The sequence below is a fragment of the Pisolithus orientalis genome (genome assembly GCF_024613125.1).
Source record: "Pisolithus orientalis strain OTSU chromosome Unknown F5J12scaffold_4, whole genome shotgun sequence".
NCBI lineage: Eukaryota > Fungi > Basidiomycota > Agaricomycetes > Boletales > Pisolithaceae > Pisolithus > Pisolithus orientalis.
Genome location: NW_026260785.1, coordinates 91,840 through 112,734, shown reverse-complemented (window position 1 = coordinate 112,734; position 20,895 = coordinate 91,840). Strand labels below are relative to the sequence as shown.

The 20,895-nt window shown below is 48.7% G+C and overlaps 3 non-coding genes across 3 annotated transcripts; 2 read left to right on the top strand and 1 right to left on the bottom strand.

The window, feature by feature from the left end:
- Positions 1–2,858: 2,858 nt before the first annotated feature.
- Positions 2,859–2,932, bottom strand: F5J12DRAFT_t37. Its single transcript has one exon. It is a non-coding gene; the product is annotated as a tRNA-Phe (tRNA).
- Positions 2,933–6,154: 3,222 nt separating this feature from the next.
- F5J12DRAFT_t52 lies at positions 6,155–6,227 on the top strand. The gene has a single exon. It is a non-coding gene; the product is annotated as a tRNA-Phe (tRNA).
- Positions 6,228–14,311: 8,084 nt separating this feature from the next.
- F5J12DRAFT_t53 lies at positions 14,312–14,384 on the top strand. The gene has a single exon. It is a non-coding gene; the product is annotated as a tRNA-Phe (tRNA).
- Positions 14,385–20,895: the final 6,511 nt, after the last annotated feature.

Sequence of the window (20,895 nt, the reverse complement as noted above, 5' to 3'; positions counted from 1 at the left end):
CATTTTTGCACACTTAGCAGTTGTGTGTGCCCAGTGTATTTTCTCTTCAGTCTCTGACACTGGGCACAAGGCCTACTTTGTGGGATATTTTAACAGGTTATGAGCCCCATGCTCTAGAAATTCCCAGACCCATCATACAACACGTCATCCACCTCTGCGCAAATTGTCATCCTGCCACACCCACTCCCTCACCCTCTGTTGCAATTGCCTTGCCTCCCTGTTCATATGTGGTGCCTGTGCACCTCATTTCGCAGTTTGTCCTTTATTATGTTCTGTTCTCACTCTACAGACTTGCAGTGGGCACTTAGCTTCGCTCTAAGTGTCCTTGGTTTACATTTGTTTATTATTTACATCTGTTTATCATTTTTGCGCACTTACTGCTCTGTGCCCAGTGATATTTTCTTCAGTCTCTTACACTGGGCACAAGGTATGTTTCCTGTAGTATTTACTTAAATATCAGTCTCTTACACTGGGCACAAGGCCTTAAGACTGGGTGATTTTATCACTCCCAGCTTTGAGACTCACCCCATCCATTCCCTCCTTGTCTTCAACTTCCAAAAATCACATCTATGGCTGAAGACCAATCTGTTGTTGTTAGTGCCTGCGCACCTCAGACTAATTTCCCAGGTTCCTCACCTTCCATATTAATGATGTGTGCACTTATTTTCCTCAGTTGTTCTTTGTTTGTTCAGTGTTCGCATTTTTACTGTGCACAGAGTATCTTGTTCTTTACTTACTGACTCTATGCACATAGGTGTGTAAAGCTACATAGACAACAATTGAGTTACTGACTCTGTGCACATAGAGTGCTGAGTATTGGGATAACTTAACAGGTTATGAGCCCTGCACCTTAGGACTCTCTGGACACATCGTTTGCCATGTCATCCACCTCTGCGCAATTTTCCATACTCCCTGGACCTATCCCTCGCTCTCTAGCCCTATATTTGTTGCCAGCATCCCCAGAACTCACCCATTGTGTCTGTCCCTTGCCAACATGAGTGAAGACATCAGCACTGCTGCCCACTCCATTTTACAGATAGGATCAGGCATTGAATTCGAGTCTAGTGTCATCCCAGTGACTAGATTTTGCTCCAGGAGGGACTTCACACCAGCCAGGTGGTGATGGGTGAGTCTCCTGTGCCATAGGTCAAAATCCAGGTGCAAAGTGGTTGCTGCAGAGGCATATTCACTGAGGGGAACAGTCTCACGCTCCAGGAAAGCAGAGTTGTTGTCCAAAAGTCTTGCAATGAAGAGGGTAGGGCCAGGGCGCTGCCTGAAGGACATCTGCAAAGAATTGATGCTGACAGTGAAGCCCTTGTTGCAACAGAGATATATCACAGATAGTAGATTATTTTGCAGGTCAGGGACATGTAGGACATTGGAAAATTTGACAGGACAACACTTCTGACCCCCCACCACAGGCTCAAACACTACTGACCCCACCCCAGCTGAGTAGACAATTTTGTTGTCTGCTAGATGCACAGGATGCATTTTTGGCTGTAATTTCGCAGCCAGTGTCGATGAGGTGTCATATGAGAAGTGGCACCTGTATCTGCATTCCAATGCACATCAGCATCGAGCTGGAGGGGGCAGAGAGGAGAAGAGGGGTCAAGGGAATGAAAACTTGCATTTCCAGCAAATTCTACCACTTGGGATGCACTCTGGTTCGATGAGGAGGCTGTTGGTGCTGTCCCAGTTGCTGGGGAGGAAGCAGACAGGGTAGAGGCTTGATTTGCAGTATTGGCACCCTTCCTGTCCTTCTTATTCTTCCTAGAGCGATAATAAGCCTTTGATCTTTCCAGGTTTGGACACTTGTGTGTTAAAATATCCCAATACTCAGCACTCTATGTGCACAGAGTCAGTAACTAAATTGTTGTCTATGTAGTTTTACACACCTATGTGCACAGAGTCAGTAACTAAATTGTTGTCTATGTAGTTTTACACACCTATGTGCACAGAGTCAGTAACTAAAGAACAAGATACTCTGTGCACAGTAAAAATGCGAACACTGAACAAACAAAGAACAACTGAAGAACATAAGTGCACACATCATTAATATGGAAGGTGGGGAACCTGGGAATTCGTCTGAGGTGCACAGGCACTAACAGCAACAAGATGTTGAACCTGTAGGTGCTGATCCAGACCCCATTCAGCCTCCAGCACCTCTCCCAGAACCCCCTGCACCTCCCCCTCACACCCCATCACCTGTACCACCCCCAAGAGCTCCCAGTCCTATTGGAATCGGTGCTAGACTGCCTAGGAGGCACAGACAAAAGCCTAGAGACTGGTGGAAACTCTCTCCTGCACAACTGGATGATGTGGAGGACATGGAAGAAAGCAATGATGAATTGGCCATGTCTGCATCACTCCCTGATGAGCCACTCACATTTGCAGAGGCTATGCATCGCCCTGATGCTGACAAGTGGAGGGCAGCAGCCCTTGAGGAGTTGGCTGCTCACCAGAGCAATGGGACATGGAAACTTGTCCCTAGGCCTCCTGGAAGCAAAGTCATTGGATCCAAATGGGTATTCAAGGTGAAGCGCAATGCTAATGGCTCCATAGACCACTACAAGGCTCGATTGGTCGCCAAGGGATATAACCAGCACCCTGGCTTTGATTACCTTGAAGTATTCACTCCTATGGCTCGCCTTTCTTCAATCAGAGTCATTCTGGCCCTGGCAGCTCTCCAGGACCTGCACCTTCGCTCTATTGATGTTTCCCATGCATATCTGAATGGAGAGATGGACTGCGAGGTGTATATGGCGCAACCAGAAGGGTTCATTGAGGGAGACTCCAGATCCCAGGTGTGCCTGCTCCAAAAGGCGATTTATGGCAGCAAACAGGTGTTGCAATAAATGCGACCAGACAGGGGATTGAACCCTGGACCTCCCAGGTTTTCGACCGGGTGCTCTAACCACTGAGCTATTTGGTCTTTTGACTGGGTGCTCTAACCACTGAGCTATTTGGTCAAGGTATCTAGGCTTACTTGGTGTGGTTTAACCACCAAGTGCTAGTAGGGACTAGCGTTGCTGAGTGCTGGAGTACTACACCTGCAACAACAGGGTGGAAACTGGTGGAATAAGAAGATGCGCTCTGTGCTTGAGTCCCTGAACTTCAAACAGACCTATTCTGATGCCAGCATCTACATCTACTCCCATGACAATGTCACCATCATTCTACCTGTCTTTGTTGATGATATGACTCTCACCTCACACTCTGCTGAAGCCATCGACTCCTTCATCTCAAAATTGAGCCAGCACTTCAAAATCCGTGACCTGGGACCTACCACTCAACTTCTAGGCACCAAAATTGACAGGAACCGCTCCAATCGCTCGATTTTGCTATCCCAGTGCCACTACTGTCTAGATATCCTGGAGCGATTTGGAATGGCTGACTGTAAGCCCATTTCTACTCCTATGGAGCCCAATCTACGCCTATCTTGCCAGCAATGCCCACAAACACCTGAGGAAATCGAAACTATGCCCACAATTCTCTATCTCTCTGCTGTGGGTGCTCTAATGTACCTAGCCACCACAACTCGCCCAGATATTGCCTACACTGTTGGAGTTCTGGCCAGATTTAACTCCAACCCAGGCTGGGCTCACTGGCTTGCTGTGAAGCACCTGATGTGCTATCTAAAGGGTACTCTGGACTACTCCATCACCTATGCACCTGATCACTTGAGTTCTGAGCCTTTCACCACCTTCTCTGATGCAGATCATGGTGGATGCAAGGACACTGGTCGCTCCACAGGGGGTTATGTGATCAAGATGGGTACTGGCACTGTTTCCTGGTCCTCCAAGCTGCAGGGAGTTGTCACTTTGTCCACTACTGAGGCAGAGTACATGGCAGCTGTCCAGGCTGGCAAGGAGATAAAGTGGATGTGAAATCTCCTTCAAGAAATCGGTTTTTCGTTCCCTAACCCTTCTACCTTGCACATGGACAACCAATCGGTGATTTCTGTGGCGAAAAGCCCAGAACATCATGGGAGGATGAAGTAGCTGGACCTCTGCTACTTCTGGCTCAGAGATGCAGTCCAAGGCAACCTCATTTCACCTGTTTTTGTCCCTACAACTAACCAGGCTGCTGATCTCCTCACCAAACCGCTACACCACACCAAAGTCATGGAGTTCTGCAAGATGCTGGGACTTGGCACATCAAGGGGGAGTACTTGACTCTCCAGAGGTGCACATTCTGTTGAGATAACCACAGACTGAGGCCACTTGTGCCCAGTGTAAGAGACTAATATTCAAGGGAATACTACATAAGACATACCTTGTGCCCAGTGTAAGAGACTGAAGAAAATTTCACTGGGCACACAACAGTAAGTGCACAAAAATGATAAACAAAGGTAAACAATAAATAAATGCAAACCAAGGACACTTAGAGCAAAGCTAAGTGTCCACTACATGCCTGTAGGGTGAGATAGAAGTAGGAGAAAGGAAACACATGATCTGAGGTGCACAGGCACCTGATATGAACACATTCAGGGGGGAGTGTTACAGTGGTGCCTCTGCACCTCTGTTGGCATTTTCATTTATTCTACTGTTATATGCTACACTAATATGGTCTAACTTCGCATTCCTACACTATACAGTGTTGTGATATGTTGTGACTGTTTGTTTTCCCTTGTTTACCATTTTTGTGCACTTAGCAGTTGTATGTGCCCAGTGTATTTTCTCTTCAGTCTCTGACACTGGGCACAAGGCCTTAAGGCTGGGTGAATTTATCATATGGTTATCTCAACAATATCCACAGCTTCAGGCCACTGGTGCCCAGTGTAAGAGACTGAAGGAAAACTTCACTGGGCACACAGCAGTAAGTGTGCAAAAATGATAAACAAAGATAAACAATAAACAGATACATACCAAGGTCACTTAGAATGAAGCCAAGTGACCAATGCTAGTTGTTGGCTTAATAGGAGACATAACACAGCAAGAAATTGTTCATATTAGTGTTGCTATTAGTGCCTGTGCACCTCAGACTAATTCCCAGGTTCCCCACCTTCCATATTAATGATGTGTTCACTTATTTTCCTCAGTTGTTCTTTGTTTGTTCAGTGTTCGCATTTTTACTGTGCACAGAGTATCTTGTTCTTTAGTTACTGACTCTGTGCACATAGGTGTGTAAAACTACATAGACAACAATTTAGTTACTGACTCTGTGCACATAGAGTGCTGAGTATTGGGATATCTTAACAATTAGGTTCCTGTGCACCTCAGACTGCATTTTCCCTTTATTTTATCTCTGTCTAACCCTACAGACATGTAGTGGACACTTAGCTTCACTCTCCATGTCCTTGGTTTGCTTTTATTTATTATTTACATTTGTTTATCATTTTTGCACACTTACTGCTTTGTGCCCAGTGAAATTTTCTTCAGTCTCTTACACTGGGCACCAGGTACAGTCCTGTATTACTTTACTCAATAACAGTCTCTTACACTGGGCACCAGTGGCCTCAGTCTGTGGTTATCTCAACAGAAATGTGAACTCTGAGGTGCACAGGCACCTAATGTGAACAGACATCACTGGTTGCAAACTGAGCCGAAAGATCTGCTGCTTGAGTGATGATGAACCTTGATGACCCATCAAAGAGCTGGAGTTGGATAGGAGACATGGGGTAAGGGGCAAACAAATGTTGATTAACAAATTCTTTATCTATGATGCTTCATGTGGAACTGGAATCCACTAGTGTATGAAACTGGGGCAAATTGTGACTGACAATGGAAACATGGGGAGTTAGTGAATTTGGATTAGAAAGAGCAGATGTGTTGAGATGAGCCTCCATGGGTGCACAGCCAGAGTCAACACAGCTCTCAGTCTGTGCAGAGTCCTGAGAGCTGCTACCTATTTTTTTGCCTCAGGGGCAGAGCTCAAGGTTGAGGCCAGTGCTGCCTCAGGAGTGGCTGCAGTGTGAGCTTTGGCTTTCCTGGCTTTCTTGGGACACTTATCTGCAGAATGTCCAGTGCCCCACAGCACATGCAAAGATTGTTGTCTCTGCAATGCTTGCACTGTCAAGACAACCATTAGCTGAGGCCACTTGTGCCCAGAGTAAGAGACTAGAATGTTGCAAGTGTAGTACTCCAGCACTCAGCACTGCTAGTCCCTACTAGCACTTGGTGGTTAAACCACACCAAGTAAGCCAAGCTACCTTGACCAAATAGCTCAGTGGTTAGAGCACCCAGTCAAAACCTGGGAGGTCCAGGGTTCAATCCCCTGTCTGGTTGCATTTATTGCAACATAGTATTCAAGAGAATACTACATTAGACATACCTTTTTCCCAGTGTAAGAGACTGAAGAAAATTTCACTGGGCACACAGCAGTAAGTGCACAACAATGATAAACACATGCAAACAGTAAACAAAAGCAAACCAAGGACACTTAGAGTGAAGCTAATGTTAATATATCCCAATGCTCAGCACTATGTGCACAGAGTCAGTAACTAAATTGTTGTCTATGTAGTTTTACACACCTATGTGCACAGAGTCAGTAACTAAAGAACAAGATACTCTGTGCACAGTAAAAATGCGAACACTGAACAAACAAAGAACAACTGATGAAAATAAGTGAACACATCATTAATATGGAAGGTGGGGGATCTGGCAATTAGTCTGAGGTGCACAGGCACTAATAGCAACACTCCCCCCTGATTGTGCACCTCTGCACATTAAGAACTCCCACTTGATGCACCTAGTCCTAGCATCTGACAGAAGTTGATCACCTTGGCCTTGGACAGTGGTTTGGTCATCAGGTCAGCAGCCTGGGCATCAGTGGGGACAAAAGTGGGCGCAATGAGGTTGTCCTGGACTGCATCTCTAAGCCAGTAGAAGCAGAGATCAAGTTGCTTCATTCTGCCATGGTGTTCAGGATTCTTGGCCACAGAGATTGCAGATTGGTTGTCCATGTGCAGCACAGAGGGAGAAGACAGTGGAGAAGCAATTTCAGAGAGTAAATTTCGAAGCCACTTGATCTCCTTGCCTGCCTGGACAGCTGCTATGTATTCTGCCTCAGTGGTAGATAGAGCAACGACATTTTGAAGCTTGGAACACCAGGAGATTGCTCCAGTACCCATCTTGACAACATATCCACCTGTAGAGCGACCAGTATCCTTGCAGCCACCATGATCTGCATCAGAGAAGGTGGTGAAGGGCTCAGAGGTTGAAGGATCAGGAGAATAGGTCAGGGAATAGTCCAGAGTACCCTTGATATAGCGCATTAGGTGCTTCACAGCCTGCCAATGAACCCAGCCAGGATTGGAGTTGAATCTGGCCAGAACTCCAACAGTATAGGCGATGTCTGGGCGGGTAGTGGTGGCAAGGTACATCAGAGCACCTACAGCAGAGAGATAGGGTACTTGGCGCATTTTCTCAATTTCTGAGGCATCCTGGGGAGACTGGGAGCGAGAGAGGCGAAGATTTGGCTCCATGGGTGTAGATAGTGGCTTGCAGTCAGCCATGCCAAATCTTTCCAGTAAATCCAGGCAGTACTGGCGCTGGGAGAGCGAAATCGAGCGATTGGGGCGATCTCTGTCAATTTTGATGCCCAGGAGTTGGGTAGTAGGTCCTAGATCTCGCAGTTTGAAGTGCTGGCTGAGTTGGGAGATGAAGGAGTCTATGGCAGCTTCAGAAGACGAAGCAAGAGTCATATCATCCACAAAAACAGGCAAGATGATGGAGACACCATCCTTGGAGTATATATAGATGCTGGCATCTGAATAGGTTTGTTTGAAGTGCAGGGACTCCAATACAGAGCGCATTTTCTTGTTCCAGCGATTGCCACCTTGTTTGCTGCCATAGATGGCTTTCTGGAGCAGGCAGACATGAGATTTCAAGTTTCCTTCCACAAATCCTTCAGGTTGTGCCATATAGACTTCACAGTCCATTTCCCCATTCAGGTAGGCATGGGAGATGTCCACAGAGCACAGATGGAGGTCCTGGAGCGCTGCAAGAGCTAGAACCACTCTGACAGAGGCAAGGCGCACTGTAGGAGCAAAGACTTCGAGATAATCAAAGCCAGGGCGCTGATTATAGCCTTTTGCGACCAGTCTGGCCTTGTAGCGATCTATGGAGCCATCAGCATTCCTCTTGACCTTGAATACCCACTTGGAGCCAATGACTTTGCATCCAGGGGGTCTAGGGACAAGTTTCCAAGTCCCATTTGTCTGGTGAGCTGCCAACTCCTCCAGGGCTGCTTTGCGCCATTTTTCCGCATCAGGGCGACTCATGGCTTCTGAAAATGTAAGAGGTTCATCTGGCAGGGCTGCAGACATGGCCAACTCATCATCAGAGTCTTCTTCATCACCAGAGTCCTCCAATTGAGCTGGGGAGAGCTTCCACCACTCTCTGGGCTTCTGTCTTCGCCTTCTGGGCAGTCTGGCACCTATGCCAACAGGACTAGGGGCTCTTGAGGGTGGTGCAGGCGATGGAGTGTGAGGAGGTGGCGCATCATGAGCTGGTTGAGCAGGGAGAGGCTGGATAGGCACTGGATCAGCTGCTGGAGGCTCCAGAGGCTCTATCTCCCCCCCATGATCCAGGGAATCTCCAGAGTCGCTTTCTGAGTCAGGATCTGGGTGAGGGTGGTAGTAAGATGGTTTGGAAGCTGGAGGTGCAGGTGGAGGTTGATTGGGTGGGTTTGAAGCGTCCAGAGAAGGTAAGGAAGGGCGCTTGGACAGGGGGAAGTACCTTTCATCAAAGTCAGCCCTTTCTGAGATTATGGTGCGCTTGGAGGTGGGATTGTAGAATTTCCAGCCCTTGTAACCTTCTGGATAGCCAATAAAGACACATTTCTCTGTGTGGGACTCCAGAGGGCGCCTCTTGTCTTTCTGGACATGTACATAGGCAGTACAGCCCCACACTCGAAGATGGGAGACATCTGGCTTCCTTCCATGCCATAGCTCATATGGGGTCGCATTTTGGAGGGATTCAGTGGGGCACCTGTTCCAGACATGGACCAGGGCAGCTAGGCACTCACCCCAGAATGCCTTGGAGAGCCCAGACTCATCCAGCATTGCAGTGATGCGCTCAGATAGCACCCTATTTGCTCTCTCTGCAACTCCATTCTGCTGGGGGCGATTCCTGACAGTGTGCTGGCGCAAAATGCCGCATTTTGATGTGAACTCTTCAAAGGCCTTGCTCATATACTCCCCTCCTTTGTCATCGCGCAAAATCTTGATTTTTCGCTCAGATTGGTTCTCTGCAAATGCCTTGAACCTCTGGAAGGCATCAAAGACTTCAGATTTGGCCTTGAGAGGCAGGACAAAGCGAAAACGCGAATAGTCATCGATGAAAGTGACCCAATATCGATATCCTGAGAAGGAGAGATGGCCTACATCATGCACATCGCTGTGGACAAGTTCCAGAGGCCTGGTTGCATGCCAAGTCGAGCTAGGAAAGGGATTTGCATGCATCTTGCCAGCCAGGCATGGTTCACAGATGGGATCAGGGGAGGACTTTGAGTCTAGGGTCATGCCAGTGACCAAATTTCGCTCTAGAAGGGATTTAACACCAGCCACATGGTGGTGGGCAAGTCTTCTGTGCCAGAGGTCTAGGTCTAGAGGGCAGGTGGTTGCAGCAGAGGCATATTCAGTGATGGGGAGTGTCTCCCCCTCCAGGAAAGCGCTATTGTTGTCCATAATTCTTGCAATGAAGAGGACAGGCCCAGGGGGGCGTCTAAAGGATATCTGCGCAGAATTGATGCTAGCAGAGAAGCCCCTGTTGCGACAGAGATATAAGACAGAGAGCAGGTTGTTGCGCAGGTCAGGGACATGCAGGACATTGGTGATCTCCACAGGGCGACGCTTCTGGCCTCTGACCACAGGCACAAACACCACAGACCCAACTCCAGCAGAGTATACCAATTTGTTGTCTGCCAGTCTCACAGGGACACATTTGGGGGTGTAATTGCGCAGCCAGTGGCGATGAGGGGTCATGTGTGCAGTGGCACCAGTATCTGCATTCCAGTGGACATCTGCATCGAGTTGGAGGGGGTAGAGAGGCGAGGAGGGATCTGTGGAGCGAAAACTTGCATTTCCAGCAAACTCAGCAATTGGGGGCAGGTTTTGGCTGTGTATACATCGCCTATGCATAGACATGGGCTGTTGGAGCGAATTGGAAGGTATGGGGGCTTGACTTGTAGCAATGGGAGGCTCCTGGAGATGCATAGTAGCCAGGGTTGACCAAATGAGGTCTGGGTGATCCTCAACAGGTTCAATAAGGGTTCTGAAGCGACCAGAGATGGCTAGATACAGTGCTCCAGCTGCTTGGTTCGCTCTGAGGTCCCATTGGAGGCACAGATCGCTTTCAGAGACAGGAGGGCGCTTTTCAGTACCACTGACAATGGTCCACAGTCCTTTAGAGCGCAGGAAGGCCTTCATTTCGCTGTTCCAGGCAGCATAGTTGGAGGCAGTGAGCTGGGTAATGGAGAGGGCAGCAGTGGTGATGTCTTCACTCATGTTGGCAAGACACAAATGCAATGGGTGAGTTCTGGGGCTTCTGGCGACAAATATAGGGCTAGAGAGCGAGGGATAGGTCCAGGAAGTATGGAAAATTGCGCAGAGGTGGATGACGTGGCAAATGACGTGTCCAGAGAGTCCTAAGGCGCGGGGCTCATAACCTGTTAATATATCCCAATGCTCAGCACTATGTGCACAGAGTCAGTAACTAAATTGTTGTCTATGTAGTTTTACACACCTATGTGCACAGAGTCAGTAACTAAAGAACAAGATACTCTGTGCACAGTCAAAATGCGAACACTGAACAAACAAAGAACAACTGATGAAAATAAGTGAACACATCATGAATATGGAAGGTGGGGGATCTGGCAATTAGTCTGAGGTGCACAGGCACTAATAGCAACAGCTAAGTGTCCACTACATCTCTGTAGGGTTAGATAGAAATAAAGCAAAGGAAAAATGCAATCTGAGGTGCACAGGCACCTAATACGAACATGCACTCCTCTGGTGTCAGCTTGCCATCTTTGCCCAACTTGCTTGAGTCTGGCTTGGGTGTGTTAGAGCTGGTCTGGCCAGTTGAGGCAGGTTTGGACAAGGGCTGGCTACCAGAGTTGCCATTTCTAGAACTATTGCCAGTCTTGGACCTCTCTTGACTGGGCTTGGACTGGTTGTGGTGACTGGGGGTGGGAGTTGACTTGCTACCAGAGGATGACCCCTGGTGCTGACTGGACCACTGAACCTCCTCTTTGTGCTCCCATGTGTTGATCTCCTGAGCTAGGTGGCAATGCTCATGCAGAGTGCTTGGTTTGCCAATCCAGCAGACCTTGTCTTTGATGTGATCAGGGAGACCAGTGTAGAAAAGTGGTGCAAAGCACCATCACCATATCCCTGGACTTGTGAGGCAAGCTGGTTGAATTCAACCATGTACTTGTTGACCTGGTGATTGTCTTTCATCTGAAGATGGTCTAGCTGGCTTTCAGCATCAGCCACTGGGTCATGAGGTCCAAAGTTGGTCTGGAGCTCTATAATGAACTGTTACAGTGGTGCCCCTGCACCTCTGTTCCCATTTTCACTTGTTCTATCTTTGCTAGCTACACTAATATGCTCTAAGTTCACATTCCTACACTATACAGTGTTATGGTATGTTGTGACTGTTTGTTTTCCTTTGTTTACCATTTTTGCACACTTAGCAGTTGTGTGTCCCCAGTGTATTTTCTCTTCAGTCTCTGACACTGGGCACAAGGCCTTAAGGTTGGGTGAATTAAACACAAACTCCTTCCAAGAGTCCATCCAATAGGGCTGGTCCTCCAGGTCTTCAGTCCCAAGTAGGTCTGGTTCAAACCACTCGAGAGCCATCCCTTTCAGGAATGACTGCATGAAGGTGACCTTAGCCTGGTCACTTCAAAAGGCTTGGGGCCAGTCCCAGAAGTTGAGTTCACACTGGATAAGAAAGGTGCATAGCTTCTTTGGGTCTGTCCCATTGAAGGTGTCTGGTTCATGCAATTTGGTTCTAGAAGAGGAATCAGAGCTGGTGTGGGCATTGCATGTGAGAAGCTCATGGCTTTGGCAAGATTATCAAGCATGGTTACACCAGGCTTGACATCATCTTCTGGGAGGGGATCTTCATTGTCAGTGTCCAGTTCATCTCCCAGCCTGTTGTTGTTGAGATAACCACAGACTGAGGCCACTTGTGCCCAGTGTAAGAGACTGAAGAAAATTTCACTGGGCACACAACAGTAAGTGCGCAAAAATGATAAACAAAGGTAAACAATAAATAAAAGCAAACCAAGGACACTTAGAGCGAAGCTAAGTGTCCACTACATGTCTGTAGGGTTAGATAGAAATAACACAGAGGATAAATCCAGTCCTGAGGTGCACAGGCACCTAATATGAACAGTTGTTGCCAGGACCATCATCACCAGGATCACCACCAGGATTACCACTGGGATTGAAGCCCTCTGGTTTGTCTGGGTCCAGTTCATCATCCAGATCATTAGTGGGTGCAGGAGGTTGATTAGAAGTGGGAGAGTAGTGGATTTACAGGCTGAGAAACCCCTGAAGTTGTTGACTTCACCAGGTGACCTCCTGTGTTAAAATATCCCACAATGTAGGCCTTGTGCCCAGTGTCAGAGACTATATTCAACAGCCAAGTAGTGACATTACCTTGTGCCCAGTGTCAGAGACTGAAGAGAAAATACACTGGGGACACACAACTGCTGAGTGCGCAAAAATGGTAAACAAGGGAAAACAAACAGTCACAACATACCATAACATGGTATAGTGTAGGAATGCGAACTTAGAGCATATTAGCGAAGCATATAACAGTAGAATAAATGAAAATGCCAACAGAGGTGCAGAGGCACCACTGTAACATCCTGGCTGTCCCTAAGGACACCAGGGCAGTGGCACAGCACAAGTCAACTGCTGAGGCAGAATCTGGGTTGGTGGTAGCATGTGCCTGTGCTGCTTGAGTTCTGGTTTGGGTAGGCATGCTGAGAAAGTATTGCTGAGACTTGGACAGACAGGTAGTGACCCACACAAGTGTGAGTCTGAAATACTGTTAAGTCTGGGTCTTTACTGGTCCAAAGCTGGTCTGCAGTCCAGTTGGGGGTCAGAGGATAATACAAGATACTATGGGGGTTGGACTGTTGGACTTAGTGACTGAAGGCACAGCACTATTCCCTTGTGTGGGCTGTAGTCCAGTCGAGAGGTAGGAGACAGAGAACAGAGGGGACCAGGTTATGACAAGACTAAGTTGATTTCAGACTGAGGCTAAAACAGATTATCCTACAGCTTAAATACTAGAGGTAACCTAAGTGTAACATAGTGTTGTTGTGGTTAAAATCACCCAGTCTTAAGGCCTTGTGCCCAGTGTAAGAGACTGTTATTTAAGTAAATACTACAGGAAACATACCTTGTGCCCAGTGTAAGAGACTGAAGAAAATATCACTGGGCACAGAGCAGTAAGTGCGCAAAAATGATAAACAAATGTAAATAATAAACAAATGTAAACCAAGGACACTTAGAGCGAAGCTAAGTGCTCACTGCAAGTCTGTAGAGTGAGAACAGAACATAATAAAGGACAAACTGCGAAATGAGGTACACAGGCCCACATATGAACACTTCCCCCTGATTGTGCAACTCTGAAGTCAAGTACTTCCCCCTGATGCACCAAGTCCTAGCATCTTGCAGAATTCAATGACCTTGGAACAAGGCAATGCTTTGGTGAGGAGATCTACAGCCTGGGAGGTGGTAGGAATGAAAACAGGTGAGATAAGACTCTCCTGCACCGCATCTCTTAGCCAGTAGTGGCAGAGATCAAGTTGCTTCATCCTTCCATGGTGTTCAGGGTTCTTTGCAACAGAGATCGCAGATTGGTTGTCCATGAGGAGAACAGAAGGCTCAGGGAGTGAAAAACCGATTTCCTGGAGTAGGTTTCGCATCCACTTGATCTCCTTGCCAGCTTGGACAGCTGCCATGTACTCTGCCTCAGTGGTTGATAAGGCGACGACTCCCTGCAGCTTGGATGACCAGGAAACAGCTCCAGTACCCATCTTGACCACATAACCACCTGTGGAGCGACCAGAATCCCTGCACCCACCATGATCTGCATCAGAGAAGGTGGTAAATAGCTCAGCAGTCGATGAATCTGGGGAATAAGTGATGGCATAATCCAGAGTGCCCTTCAGATAGCGCAATAAGTGATTAACAGCAAGCCAGTGAGCCCAGCCAGGGTTAGAATTGAACCTGGTTAGAACTCCAACAGTATATGTGTTGCAAGTGTAGTACTCCAGCACTCAGCAACACTAGTCCCTACTAGCACTTGGTGGTTAAACCACACCAAGTAAGCCTAGATACCTTGACCAAATAGCTCAGTGGTTAGAGCACCCGGTCGAAACCTGGGAGGTCCAGGGTTCAATCCCCTGTCTGGTCGCATTTATTGCAACAGGTTATGAGCCCCGCGCCTTAGGACTCTCTGGACACGTCATTTGCCACGTCATCCACCTCTGCGCATCTTTCCATACTTCCTGGACCTATCCCTCACTCTCTAGCCCTATATTTGTCGCCAGAAGCCCCAGAACTCACCCATTGCGTCTGTGTCTTGCCAACATGAGTGAAGACATCACCACTGCTGCCCTCTCCATTACCCAGCTCACTGCCTCCAACTATGCTGCCTGGAACAGCGAAATGAAGGCCTTCCTGCGCTCTAAAGGACTGTGGACCATTGTCAGTGGTACTGAAAAGCGCCCTCCTGTCTCTGAAAGCGATCTGTGCCTCCAATGGGACCTCAGAGCGAACCAAGCAGCTGGAGCACTGTATCTAGCCATCTCTGGTCGCTTCAGAACCCTCATTGAACCTGTTGAGGATCACCCAGACCTCATTTGGTCAACCCTGGCTACTATCCATCTCCAGGAGCCTCCCAGTGCTACAAATCAAGCCCCCATGCCTTCCAATTCGCTCCAACAGCCCATGACTATGCATAGGCGATGTATACACAGCCAAAACCTGCCCCCAGTTGCTGAGTTTGCTGGAAATGCAAGTTTTCGCTCCACAGATCCCTCCTCACCTCTCTACCCTCTCCAACTCGATGCAGATGTCCACTGGAATGCAGATACTGGCGCCACTGCACACATGACCCCTCATCGCCACTGGCTGCGCAATTACACCCCCAAATGTGTCCCTGTCAGACTGGCAGACAACAAATTGGTATACTCTGCTGGAGTTGGGTCTGTGGTGTTTGTGCCTGTAGTCAGAGGCCAGAAGCGTCGCCCTGTGGAGATCACCAATGTCCTGCATGTCCCTGACCTGCGCAACAACCTGCTCTCTGTCTTATATCTCTGTCGCAACAGGGGCTTCTCTGCCAGCATCAATTCTTCGCAGATATCCTTTAGACGCCCCCCTGGGCCTGTCCTCTTCATTGCAAGAATTATGGACAACAATAGCGCTTTCCTGGAGGGGGAGACACTCCCCATCACTGAATATGCCTCTGCTGCAACCACCTGCCCTCTAAACCTGGACCTCTGGCACAGAAGGCTTGCCCACCACCATGTGGCTGGTGTTAAATCGCTTCTAGAGCGAAATTTGGTCACTGGCATGACCCTAGACTCCAAGTCCTCCCCTGATCCCATCTGTGAACCATGCCTGGCTGGCAAGATGCATGCAAATCCCTTTCCTAGCTCGACTTGGCGTGCAACCAGGCCTCTGGAACTCGTCCACAGCGATGTGCATGATGTAGGCCATCTCTCCTTCTCAGGATATCGATATTGGGTCACTTTCATCGATGACTACTCGCGTTTTCGCTTTGTCCTGCCTCTCAAGGCCAAATCTGAAGTCTTTGATGCCTTCCAGAGGTTCAAGGCATTTGCAGAGAACCAATCTGAGCGAAAAATCAAGATTTTGCGCGATGACAAAGGAGGGGAGTATATGAGCAAGGCCTTTGAAGATTTCACATCAAAATGCGGCATTTTGCGCCAGCACACTGTCAGGAATCGCCCCCAGCAGAATGGAGTTGCAGAGAGAGCAAATAGGGTGCTATCTGAACGCATCACTGCAATGCTGGACGAGTCTGGGCTCTCCAAGGCATTCTGGGGTGAGTGCCTAGCTGCCCTGGTCCATGTCTGGAACAGGTGCCCCACTGAATCCCTCCAAAATGCGACCCCATATGAGCTATGGCATGGAAGGAAGCCAGATGTCTCCCATCTTCGAGTGTGGGGCTGTACTGCCTATGTACATGTCCAGAAAGACAAGAGGCGCCCTCTGGAGTCCCACACAGAGAAATGTGTCTTTATTGGCTATCCAGAAGGTTACAAGGGCTGGAAATTCTACAATCCCACCTCCAAGCGCACCATAATCTCAGAAAGGGCTGACTTTGATGAAAGGTACTTCCCCCTGTCCAAGCGCCCTTCCTTACCTTCTCTGGACGCTTCAAACCCACCCAATCAACCTCCACCTGCACCTCCAGCTTCCAAACCATCTTACTACCACCCTCACCCAGATTCTGACTCAGAAAGCGACTCTGGAGATTCCCTGGATCAAGGGGGGGAGATAGAGCCTCTGGAGGCTCCAGCAGCTGATCCAGTGCCTATCCAGCCTCTCCCTGCTCAACCAGCTCAAGATGTGCCACCTCCTCACACTCCATTGCCTGCACCACCCCCAAGAGCGCCTAGTCCTGTTGGCATAGGTGCCAGACTGCCCAGAAGGCGAAGACAGAAGCCCAGAGAGTGGTGGAAGCTCTCCCCTGCTCAATTGGAGGACTCTGGTGATGAAGAAGACTCTGATGATGAGTTGGCCATGTCTGCAGCCCTGCCAGATGAACCTCTTACATTTGCAGAAGCCATGAGTCGCCCTGATGCGGAAAAATGGCGCAAAGCGGCCCTGGAGGAGTTGGCAGCTCACCAGACAAATGGGACTTGGAAACTTGTCCCTAGACCCCCTGGATGCAAAGTCATTGGCTCCAAGTGGGTATTCAAGGTCAAGAGGAATGCTGATGGCTCCATAGATCGCTACAAGGCCAGATTGGTCGCAAAAGGCTACAATCAGCGCCCTGGCTTTGATTATCTCGAAGTCTTTGCTCCTACAGTGCGCCTTGCCTCTGTCAGAGTGGTTCTAGCTCTTGCAGCTCTCCAGGACCTCCATCTGCGCTCTGTGGACATCTCCCATGCCTACCTGAATGGGGAAATGGACTGTGAAGTCTATATGGCACAACCTGAAGGATTTGTGGAAGGAAACTCAAAATCTCATGTCTGCCTACTCCAGAAAGCCATCTATGGCAGCAAACAAGGTGGCAATCGCTGGAACAAGAAAATGCGCTCTGTATTGGAGTCCCTGCACTTCAAACAAACCTATTCTGATGCCAGCATCTATATCTACTCCAAGGATGGTGTCTCCATCATCTTACCTGTTTTTGTTCATATTAGGTGCCTGTGCACCTCAGACCGCATTTGCCCTTTGTTTTATCTCTGTCTAACCCTACAGACATGTAGTGGACACTTAGCTTCGCTCTAAGTGTCCTTGGTTTGCGTTTATTTATTATTTACAGTTGTTTATCATTTTTGCGCACTTACTGTTGTGTGCCCAGTGAAATTTTCTTCAGTCTCTTACACTGGGCACCAGGTACAGTCCTGTATTACTTTACTCAATAATAGTCTCTTACACTGGGCACCAGTGGCCTCAGTCTGTGGTTATCTCAACAGGTTATGAGCCCCGCGCTCTAGGATTCTCAGCACTCTTTGGTCGCCACGTAATCCACCTCTGCGCAAAACCTCGACCCAAACGAACCACACACTCGCTCGCTACAGCTCACTCTTCGAGCTCCCAGCTTCCAGACTCACCCCATCCACCCCATCCTTCTCCTTTTGACTCGAAATTCGCCACCATGGCTGAGGAGCATGCCAACTCGTCGCCTGCTGTCGCAAAACTCACTGCCTCCAACTACTCGACCTGGAAAGGTGAAATGAAGGCCTTCCTGCGCACAAAAGGGCTCTGGACCATTGTTAGTGGTCTGGAAAAGCGCCCTGATGACTCCAAAGTCGAAGCTCAGGCCAAATGGGACCTTAGAGCGGACAGGGCAGCTGGAGAGCTCTATCTGGCGCTTTCTAGTGAGCAGAGGACCCATGTAGACGCTGTACAGGATGACCCTGTCCAAATCTGGTCGACTCTAGCCTCCATCCACCTCCAGCAGCGCCCTGGAGCTCGTTTTAATGCCTGGGATGACTTCTTTTCGATCAGGAAGGCCCCAGATGAGTCCCTGTCATCCTTAATCGCTAGAATCGAAGATTCCATGTCCAGAATTCAAGAATTGCGCCCCAAGGACTCTACTACTCCATACTCCATCAAGGATATGGACAATGAACTTGTCTGTATGGCTATGGTGCGCTCTCTAGGCGAAGATTACTCTCATTTTGCTTCTTCTCTCCTTCTCTTCCAATCTCTGGACAAGGACAAACTCAAAGAAGCATTTCTGGCGGAAGAATCGCAGCGCAAGCGCCGCCCTGATGCAGGGACATCGGCGACCGCACTAGTGAGCTCCTCCGCAATTTGCAAGTGCTCACCTTCGTCGCCTTGCGAGTTCTGCGATTATTCAGGCCACTGTGTCCACAAGTGTCCCAACCTGGAAAGATCAAAGGCTTATTATCGCTCTAGGAAGAATAAGAAGGACAGGAAGGGTGCCAATACCGCAAATCAAGCCTCTACCTCATCTGCTTCCTCCCCAGCAACTGGGACAGCACCAACAGCCTCCTCATCGAACCAGAGCGCTTCCCAAGCGGTAGAATTCGCTGGAAATGCAAGTTTTCGTTCCCTTGACCCCTCCTCTCCTCTCTGCCCCCTCCAGCTCGATGCTGATGTGCATTGGAACGCAGATACAGGTGCCACTTCTCATATGACACCTCATCGACACTGGCTGCGAAATTACAGCCAAAAATGTGTTCCAGTGCGCCTAGCAGACAACAAAATTGTCTACTCAGCTGGGGTGGGGTCAGTAGTGTTTGAGCCTGTAGTGGGGGGTCAGAAGTGTCGTCCTGTCGAATTTACCAATGTCCTACATGTCCCTGACCTGCGAAATAATCTACTATCTGTGATATATCTCTGTCGCAACAAGGGCTTCACTGTCAGCATCGATTCTTCGCAGATGTCCTTCAGGCAGCGCCCTGGCCCTACCCTCTTCATTGCAAGAATTTTGGACAACAACTCCGCATTCCTGGAGGGTGAGACTGTTCCCCTCAGTGAATATGCCTCTGCAGCAACCACTTTGCCCCTGGATTTCGACCTATGGCACAGGAGACTCGCCCATCACCACCTGGCTGGTGTGAGGTCCCTCCTGGAACGAAATCTAGTCACTGGGATGACACTAGACTCGAACACAGTGCCTGATCCTATCTGTGAACCTTGCCTGGCTGGCAAGATGTTGAGATGACCACAAACTGAGGCCACTGGTGCCCAGTGTAAGAGACTGTTATTGAGTAAAGTAATACAGGACTGTACCTGGTGCCCAGTGTAAGAGACTGAAGAAAATTTCACTGGGCACAAAGCAGTAAGTGCGCAAAAATGATAAACAAATGTAAATAATAAATAAAAGCAAACCAAGGACACTTAGAGCGAAGCTAAGTGTCCACTACATGTCTGTAGGGTTAGACAGAGATAAAATAAAGGGAAAATGCGGTCTGAGGTGCACAGGCACCTAATATGAACACTCCCCCCTGAATGTGCACCTCTGCACTCAACTGCTCCCCCCTGATGCGCCAAGTCCTAGCATCTTGCAGAAACCAATGACCTTGGTGCGATGTAGCGGTTTGGTGAGAAGATCTGCAGCCTGGTCGACTGTAGGGACAAAAATAGGCGAAATCAGGTTCTGCTGAACTGCATCTCTTAGCCAGTAGTAGCAGAGGTCAAGTTGCTTCATCCTCCCATGATGTTCTGGGTTCTTGGCCACAGAAATCGCAGATTGGTTGTCAATGCGAAGGGTAGAAGCATCTGGGAGAGGGAGGCCAATTTCCTGCAACAGATTTCGCATCCATTTGATCTCCTTGCCTGCCTGGACTGCAGAAATATACTCTGCTTCAGTGGTGGACAAAGCGACCACTCCCTGAAGCTTGGAAGACCAGGATACTGCACCAGTACCCATCTTGACCACATATCCACCAGTAGAGCGACCAGAATCCTTGCAACCACCATGATCAGCATCAGAAAAGGTTGTAAATAGCTCAGAGGTCGAAGGATCAGGAGCATAGGTGATGGAATAGTCCAGAGTGCCCTTCAGATAGCGCATTAGGTGTTTTACAGCTTGCCAGTGGGCCCAGCCTGGGTTAGAGTTGAATCTGGCCAGAACTCCAACAGTATAGGCTATATCTGGTCGAGTTGTGGTGGCCAAGTACATCAGAGCACCCACAGCAGATAGATAGGGCACCTGGCGCATTTGTTCGACTTCCTTAGGGTTCTGAGGCGATTGCTGGCGAGATAGGCGAAGATTGGGTTCCATAGGTGTGGAAATGGGCTTACAGTCTGCCATTCCAAACCTGCTCAAGACATCCAGGCAGTATTGTCGCTGGGAGATGGATATGGAGCGATTGGGGCGGTCTCTGTCGATTTTGATGCCCAGGAGTTGAGTTGTAGGGCCCAGATCGCGAATTTTGAAGTGCTGGCTCAGTTGTGAGACAAAGGAGTCGATGGCAGTCTCAGATTTCGATGCTAGAGTCATATCATCCACAAACACAGGCAGGATGATGGTTACTCCATCCTTGGAGTAGATATAGATGCTAGCATCAGAATAGGTCTGTCTGAAGCCAAGGGACTCGAGTACAGAGCGCATCTTCTTGTTCCAGCGATTTCCGCCCTGTTTGCTGCCATAGATCGCTTTCTGGAGCAGACACACCTGAGATTTTGGGTCTCCCTCCACAAATCCTTCTGGTTGGGTCATGTAGACCTCACAGTCCATCTCCCCATTGAGA